The sequence below is a fragment of the Kogia breviceps genome, chromosome 4 (genome assembly GCF_026419965.1).
Source record: "Kogia breviceps isolate mKogBre1 chromosome 4, mKogBre1 haplotype 1, whole genome shotgun sequence".
Lineage (NCBI taxonomy): Eukaryota > Metazoa > Chordata > Mammalia > Artiodactyla > Physeteridae > Kogia > Kogia breviceps.
The window spans coordinates 179,964,811-179,973,763 of record NC_081313.1 but is presented as its reverse complement, the minus strand read 5'-3'; the positions used below and the strand labels follow the sequence as shown (position 1 = coordinate 179,973,763).

Sequence of the window (8,953 nt, the reverse complement as noted above, 5' to 3'; positions counted from 1 at the left end):
AATGTAAATTTGTACAGCCACTATGGAGAACAGTATGGAGGTTCCTTAAAAAACTTAAAATAGAGCTACCATATGATCCAGCAATCCCACTCCTGGGTATACATCTGAAGAAAACCATGGTTCAAAAGGATACATGCACCCCAATGTTCACTGCAGCACTGTTTCACTGTTTAGATAGCCAAGACATGAAAGCAACCTGAATGTCTGTCAACAGAGGAATGGATAAAGAAGATATGGTGCATATACAATGGAGTATTACTCGGCCACTAAAAAGAAGTAATGCCATTTGTAGCAACATGGATGGACCTGGAGATTATCATACTAAGTGAAGTAAGTCAGAGAAAGATATCACTTACATGAGGAATCTTTAAAAAAAAATGATACAAGTTAACTTATTTACAAAACAGAAATACACAGACTTAGAAAACAAACGTATGGTTACCAAAGGGGAAATATGTGGGGGGAGGGATATATTGGGAGTTTGGGATTGACATATACACACTACTATATTTAAAATAGGACCTACTGTATATAGCACAGGACTCTGCTCAATATTCTGTAGTAACCTAAATGCGAAAATAATTTGAAAAAGAATAGACACATGTATAACTGAATCACTTTACTGTACACCTGAAAGTAACACAATATTGTTAATCAACTATATACCCCAATATAAAATAATTTTTAAAAAATCAATGATTTTTTTGCAGAAGGACAAACCCATCATAAAATTCAAATTAGTATCTCAAGGGGTCTTGAAAAGCGGAAACAATATTGTTAAAGAAGAATAAAACTGGACAACTCCTATATCCTGATTTCAAAAACTCCTATATCCTGATTTCAAAAATTATTATAGAGCTACAGTACTCAAAACAGTGTGGTACTAGACCAAGGGAATAGAATAGAGAGCCCAGAAATAAACCCTTTCCTATACAATCAAGTGATTTTTTTACTAGGAGTGAAAAGACCATCCAATGAGGAGAGGATGGCATTTTCAACAGACAATGCTGGGAAATGTGATATCCACATGGAAAAGAATGAAGTTGGACCCTTACCTAACATGATATACAAAAATTAACTGAATAGCTCAAGGACCTAAATGTAAGACCTACAACAATAAAACTCTTAGAAGAAAACAGGACAAAAGTTTCGCAACATTTCGCAATAATTTCCTGGATATGATACCAAAGGCCCAGGTAACAAGACAGTAAGGACAAATTGGACTGCTTGAGATTAAGAATGTGAGAAAACATTTGCAAATCATGTATCTGATAAGGGATTAACATCCAGAATATATAGAGAACTGCTAAAACTCAACAACAAAAACCCAAACAACCAATGGGCAATGAACGTGAATAGACATTTCTCCGAGAAAGTGGTGGGCGGGGCCGGTAGGGCAGTGAGCAATGCCTGCACCAAATGCCACCAGCGCTTCCCCTTCGAGGTGGTGTCTCAGGGGCAGCAGCTGTGCAAGGAATGTCGGATTGTACACCCTGTTGTGAAGTTCACCTACTGTAGGACTGAGTACCAGCAGGAGAGTAAAACCAATACAGTATGCACGAAATGTCCTCAGAATGTGCAGTTGTATGGAATGCCCAAACCTCGTCAGCATTGCAACGTAACTGCAACATTTATTGGCAACAAATGCCAGCGCTGCACAAATTCAGAGAAGTATGGACCACCATATTCTTGTGAACGGTGCAAGCAGCAGTGTGCATTTGACAGGAAAGATGGAGAAAAAAGGTAGACGGGAAATTGCTATGCTGGCTGTGCACACTTTCATACAAACGGGTCCTTCAGAAGACCAAAGAGCGGAGGAAGCACCTGAGCAGTTCTTCCCGTGCCAGCCACCAGGAGAGGGAGCAGTACAGTCGACTGAGTGGTGGCTGCCATTCAAAATGAAATCCCAAAGAAAAAATCCAGGTTTGAGTGGATCACAACCAATGCCGATAGCTTTTCCTCAGACTTGGCTCTAGACTCACCAGGCACTGACCACTCTGTCATCTTTGCCCAACTGAGGGAAGAAGTAGCCACTCTGAAGAAGATGCTGCATCAAAAGGATCAAATGATTTTAGAGAAAGAGAAGAAGGTCACGGAGTTGAAGGCTGATTTTCAATACCAAGCATCTCAGATGAGAGCCAAAATGAACCAGATGGAGAAAACCCACAAAAAAGTTACAGAACAATTGCAGGCCACAAACTGAGAGCTCCTGAAGCCAGCAGCTGCCTTGTCCAAGAACAAGAAGTCAGGAGCTGTAACCTCTCCATGAGAGACCACAAGGACACTCCTGACAATAGCAACGGATTCCTGGGTTAGAACCTGGCTGTTCTCTGGGAATTGCAAGCTTTCTTAGGAAATCTCGATTTTACTATAGTTATCCTTCTTTGTGAGACTGCAGTGGGCTGAATCGAAATACCTGGTTTGTGCTGTATTATGCCTGCATGCTTGAGTGTTTGGGGTTTCAGGCTCTTTCTCTCTCATACTCTCTCTCACTTCCCTCTCTCTATCCCAAACCCTTCTCTCAGTACTACTGTCTCTCTTTTGTTACTTTTGTGTGTGTGTGCTGGTCACTGCTGTGTTATGTGCAGAATGGTTTTTTTGGCTTTTTTGGTCCATCATTGCATCCTGCCATACCCATGAGCAAATACTTTGGCATTAATTACCTATCACTGCCACCCTCTGAACTTTGAAAACTGCCACCTTAAGACTTGGTACAGTGGAAGAGACTTTTTCTCTCCAATAAATCTTTTGCTTCAGGGTATACTCTTGGTTTTTTTTCCAGGTATATTATGTATGAACTTTGTACTATGTATAGCCAGAGTTTTATTTACTTTTTTAAAAAAGAAACTTTTTCTTGATAAAGGAATACTGGTAGCCTAGCTCATTCTTCTTGTAAAAGTGATGCCTCTTAAAAAAAAAGTCCTACTCTCTAGTGTTTAGTAAAAGAATCAGATCTTTTCTTTCTTGTTACCTTGGAGTCCTAAAAACTGATTGCTAAGGTGAAACAATTCAATATGTAAGTATGGAGTTAAGTACCTTCTTACATGCTCTTCCAAGAAATCCTCCAAAAGGCACTTAAGGGCAGAAAGAAAGGTTGTCCAGGTTGTACTGCACACATCTCTCCCCTACCCCTTTCCTGATTGTTTTATGTAACTGATTTTAAATTCTCACACTGCCACCTCTTTTAAAAAAAATACCCTTTACTTATATCTGTTGTCATACTGGGCCATTTTCAGGTAACTTTTTTTTTTTTCCTGATTCAAAATGGGATAATATTTGGACTACAGAGGTTAGTATGAGTTGCTCTAGTAAGGACCGTAAGTCTGACTGGGGCAATGATATCACGCTACCTTTTCCCCACTCCTCCTCACCCACCCCAGCCTGTACACTCCCTGCTTTTAATGGAAATGTGTTGAAAACAGGTGCTTCTCTCTCAAAAGCAGCTTGGCCCCAGCCTGAATTTTGTCCTATTTTCCCTTCAGGCACATGGATTTCCTTTTCCAGGTGAGAGGATAGATTGGCATTTCTAGCCATTGTCTCAGGTCCTCTGTATGATGTTTGTGAAAGGAACTAGAGATGTGTAGTTTGCCATGAAACAGTAAAAACAGCTACCTTGGAATCATTAATGCAGGGGGCAGTACTAGAGTTAGAGGTAATCATAAGGGCAGATGACATTTGTACCTCAGTCTACCAAAAGTGTAGCAGTAAGTTTAACTTGCTAGGCATTTCCTAGGAGCAAATGCTTCTAACTGGTAAGCATTCTCACAAGGGGAGCCATGCACATAAACTGGACAGAGATGTGGAAATGAGTGACTTCCTTCTGGTAAGAGGAACAATGCTAAATAGTTTTGTAACTTTTTTTTTTTTTTTTTTTTTTTGCGGTCGCGGGCCTCTCACTGTTGTGGCCTCTCCCGTTGCAGAGCACAGGCTCCGGACGCGCAGGCTCAGCGGCCATGGCTCACCGGCCCAGCCGCTCCGCGGCATGTGGGATCTTCCCAGACCAGGGCATGAACCTGCGTCCCCTGCATCGGCAGGCGGACTCTCAACTGCTGCACCACCAGGGAAGCCCTTGTAACTTTTTGATTAGGTAAAGATAAAGTGTCAGGTAAAGATAAAGTGTCAGATAATATTTTTCAGATGCACTTACATTGACTATGGGGAAAAGACTGTGAAAAAGACTTGAGAAATTCTGTTACATGAAGTGAATGTAAAAGCACATTTAGTTTTATACTAAATCTTTTTTTAAGGTCTTGGCATTTAATATAAAGCAAATCCACACATTTTCTAACTTTCCACAAGTTCTAAAAAGGGAAGGCAGAAACTTCAGTCTTGAAAGTTTGGTTTTTAAAAATCATGACACTGTTTTACCATGAAATTGAGTAGCTAGCTTTTGGTAACACCTTTTGTTTATTTGTATATTTGTATGTTTGTAATAATGGACCTTTTAAAACACAGGAATGTTTTGGTTTGTATAGACTTTGAAAAATGTGTTAATAAGAATTCATATTGACTCAAGTATAAAAAAGAAAAAAAAATACAAGTGGCCAATAAGCACATGAGAAGATGCTCAAGGGCTTCCCTGGTGGCGCAGTGGTTGAGAGTCCGCCTGCCGATGCAGGGGACGCGGGTTCGTGCCCCGGTCCGGGAGGATCCCACGTGCCGCGGAGCGGCTGGGCCCGTGAGCCACGGCCGCTGAGCCTGCGCGTCCGGAGCCTGTGCTCTGCAACGGGAGAGGCCACAACAGTGAGAGGCCCGCGACCGCAAAAAAAAAAAAAAAAAAGATGCTCAAAGTCACTAATCATTAGGGAAATGCAAATCAAAACTACAATAAGGTATCACCTCACACACATGAGGATGGCTATTATATATTTTTTTAAAAAGCCAGAAAGCAAGTATGGACAAGGATGTGGAAAAACTGGAATCCTTGTGCACTGTTGGTAGGGATGTAAGATGTAAAGCAGTTGTGGAAACAGTATGGTAGTTCCTCAGAAAACTGTGAATTACCATATTCTCCCGCAATTTCACTTCTGGGTATATATGCTAAAGTACTGAAAGTAGGGTCTCAAAGAGATGCTTGTTTACCCACGTTCATGGCAGCATGATTCACAATCGTTAAAACATGTAAAGCAACACGTAAGTGTTCATCAAAGAATGAATGGATACACAAAGTGTGATCCATCTATACACTGGAATAAAAGGAAGGAAATTGGTAAATTTTTTGTTATGTGTATCTAACCACGATTTTAAAAAACGGGTTTTAGAAGGATATGATTCTACTCCACTCATTTCTCCACATAATTTTGAAGAAACTCTCAGATATACCATTTAATCCATTAATATTCTGGAATATATGTTTTTTAAAAAACATAATCCGAAGTCCATTACCACACCTAAAAATAAACCATTTGCGTCAAAGAAACACGAGCAGCAGTCAGCTTCCCTAATGCTCACCACAGGCTAACAAGATCCAAGATCCATACGTTTCATTTCGTTCAGATGTCCTTTATCTGATAAGGGTTTAGTACCCAGAATATGAACTCTTTCAGCAAGAATGGGCAATAGACTTGAACAGACATTTCTCTAATGAAAATACACAGTCAGCAAATATATGAGTAGAAGTTCAACATCATTGGTCACTTAATAAAACACAGATTTTCCCAAAAGATGTGGAGAAATAGGAAACCTTGTACACTGCTGATGGGAATGTAAATGGTGCAGGGGCAGCCACTATGGAAAACAGTTTGGCAGTACCTCAAAAAGTCAAAGAATCACCACATGACCCAGCAACTCCACTCGCGGGTATCCGCCTAACAGAGATGAATACTTAGGTGCACACAGAAACTTGTACACGGATGCTCAGAGCAGCAGGGTTTTTTTCCCACAACCAAAAGGTGGAAACAACCCCAATATCTATCAACATACGAACGGACAGGCAAAGGCCGCGGAATCACACTCTGCCATAAGAAGGAAAGAGGTACTGACACATTATGCTGAGTAAACACTAGACCCAAATGATCACATATTGTGTGACTTTTTTTTTGGGGGGGGGGTGGCCACGCAGCGTGGCATGCGGGATCTTGGTTCCCTAACCAGGGGTCCAACCTGAACCTCCTGCAGGGAGAGTCTTAACCACTGGACCACCAGGGAAGTCCCCGTGTGACTGCTTTTGTATGAAATCACCAGAATGGGCAAATCCATACAGGCAGAAAGTAGATGAGCGCTTGCCGGGAAGGCTACAGGGGAAATAGGGAGCCACTGCTTAAAGGGCACAGGGTGTCCTGGCGTGAGGAAGAGGCTTTCACATTAGAGATGGCGGTTGCACAACACAGGGAACGGACCAAATTGTTTATTATTAAATGGGTAGCTGTAGGTTTTGTGAATTTCATCTCGATTTTTTTTTTTTTACAAAGCCATGCAGGTCTTTGCAAAAGACCATCTAGATTTGGGGATATTTCCACTGACTGTGTTTGGTAACCTAGGACCCTGTCGTCTTTGGGGAAAAGCCATTTTTACTTCTAGTAAATTTCTGTGTTACGGTTGCCCTACTCTCTTTAGAGGTTTAAAGGCCACTGCAGGAACCTCCCTGGTGGTCCAGTGGTTAAGACTCCACGCTCCCAAGGCAGGGGGCCCGGGTTCGATCCCCGGTCAGGGAACTAGATCCTGCATGTGACAACTAAGAGCCCACATGCCGCAACCAAAGATCCCATGTGCCGCAACTAAGACCCAGTGCAGCCAAATAAATAAATAAAACATAAATGCAACTGCACAGCCATTGTCGCATCAGAGGATTCATCTGGTCATTTTGCATCCCAAAAAGGCAGGCGAGACAGTCTCTGAAACATCCAGATTACAAAATCTGTAATAAAGATCTGGGTACCATACAGTAGGGTCTTGAAGCTGGACTTCATCTGCTTGTGGACAAGAGAAGGGGCTGACAAAAGACAGCTGCCTGACAGCCCAACAGTTGACCTGGCACATACTGCTGGCACTCAGAATGGTCGGCGGGTTCTGTTAAACAATCCGTGGAACATAAAACCACACCATCGCTCTGATGGGGATGGAGAACACCCAAAAGGCCACTGTATAGTCAGGTCTAAAAACACAAAAGTATTGTCCAAACCAAAAATAAGATCAGCTCTCAAACCTATTATATCAACATTTGGAGGAACTTTTTCCACTTTCCCCAATTACAAGTTAGCTCCACTCCATTTTTCCAGCTCTGTAGGTGAGAATTACTAAAATTCTTTCCATACACTACCCCATGAGGACATCCAATCCACAAATCCTGCTTCCTTGCTCCTTCCACAAACCGGGCGAACACGAGGCGAGATCTCCTAATAAGGTCTCTCACCATCCTCCTGAGCTAACATATGGTTCCTCGTGGACTCACTGCAGTCAGTAAGCAGATGTTATTCAATCATAATTGTGTTCCTGGGTGTGAGGAATAAATAAAGGCTCTCCCACATCTCACACTTACAAGGTGACTGCTTTTATGTCGTGTAATGACGACGAAAGCCTTTCCCACATTCCTTATATTCCCAAGACTTTATTCCATCATGAGTAGTCACGGGTCTTCTAAGGGCAGAGCAATAAATAAGAACCTTGCCACGTTCTTTCCCTTCATAGGTTTTCTGCTTGCTTGTGACCACTCCCATGTCTGAAAAGATGAGTGATGATAGAGTTCCACCACATTCCTCACGTGGCATTTACCAGGGAGACATGTTTGTGAAGAGGAGAGAAAAGGAAAGGCCATCCCACATTCCTGACACGGATAGGTTTTGTCTACAGTGTGAGATCTCACATCAACGCTTAGATACGAGACCCGTCTGCCCAGCCTCACACTGAAGGCTGGGGTCTAGACTTGGGTTTCCACTGAAGCCTCCCTGCACTCAGTACATTTGTAGGATTCAACGCCAGCAGGGTGTCTTTGTTTCACAGTAAGACTGTAGTCTCGCTTTAGGTTTCTCCCCACTGATCATCTTCGCCACTGTTGTTCCACATGTGGACAAAGTAGTACATTAACAATTCATAATCGGGCTTCCCTGGTGGCGCAGGGGTTAAGTATCCGCCTGCCGATGCAGGGGACACGGGTTCAAGCCCTGGTCTGGGAAGATCCCACGTGCCGCGGAGCAACTAAGCCCGTGTGCCACAACTACTAAGCCTGCGCTCTAGAGCCCGTGTGCCACAACTACTAAGCCTGCGCTCTAGAGCCCGTGAGCCACAACTACCAAGCCTGCGAGCCACAACTAATGAAGCCCGCGCACCTAGAGCCCATGAGCCACAACTACTGAGCCTGCGAGCCACAACTACTAAAGCCCGTGCACCTAGAGCCCACGCTCTGCAACAAGAGAAGCCACTGCAATGAGAACCCCACACACCGCAACGAAGATCCAACGCAGGCAAAAATAAATAAATAGTATTTAAAAAAATTCATAATCATTAATGATGTAAGGACTGATAGTTTTTCATGATTATTGTAACTACACATTTCCCAATATTTGTGACTGTTTATGTTTTTGATGCTGCAGTGTGTCTTAAGCATAGTATTCCTCAGGTAAGGGTGCCCCAACCCAACATTTGAAAATTATGCTCACTTATCAGTTTAAGGAGCCTCAAGAGAGAAATAAAAAGTCAGCTTAGGGACTTCCCTGGTGGTTCAGTGGTTAAGGCTCCACACTCCCAATGCAGGGGGGGGGGGGCCTGGGTTTGATCCCTGGTAGGGGAACTAGATAACCGCATGCTGCAAGGAAGATCTCACACGGGGCAGTGAAGATCCCGCGTGCCACAACTAAGACCCACTGCAGCCAAAGAAATATTTTTTTTTTTAAGTCAGCTTAAAACATCTTAAAAGATGTTTAAGCAGATCTTTGTTTTCAAAGTAAAGCTGTTCATTGGTCTCAAGACTCCATGAGGCCTCTGACCACATCTGTGTGGTTGGTAGCGTGTGCCCGTT

At 42.8% G+C, this 8,953-nt stretch overlaps 1 pseudogene; it reads left to right on the top strand.

Annotated features, from left to right (window-relative positions):
• Positions 1-862: 862 nt before the first annotated feature.
• Positions 863-2,581, top strand: LOC131755858 (protein FAM76A pseudogene; annotated as a pseudogene).
• The last annotated feature ends 6,372 nt before the right edge of the window (positions 2,582-8,953 follow it).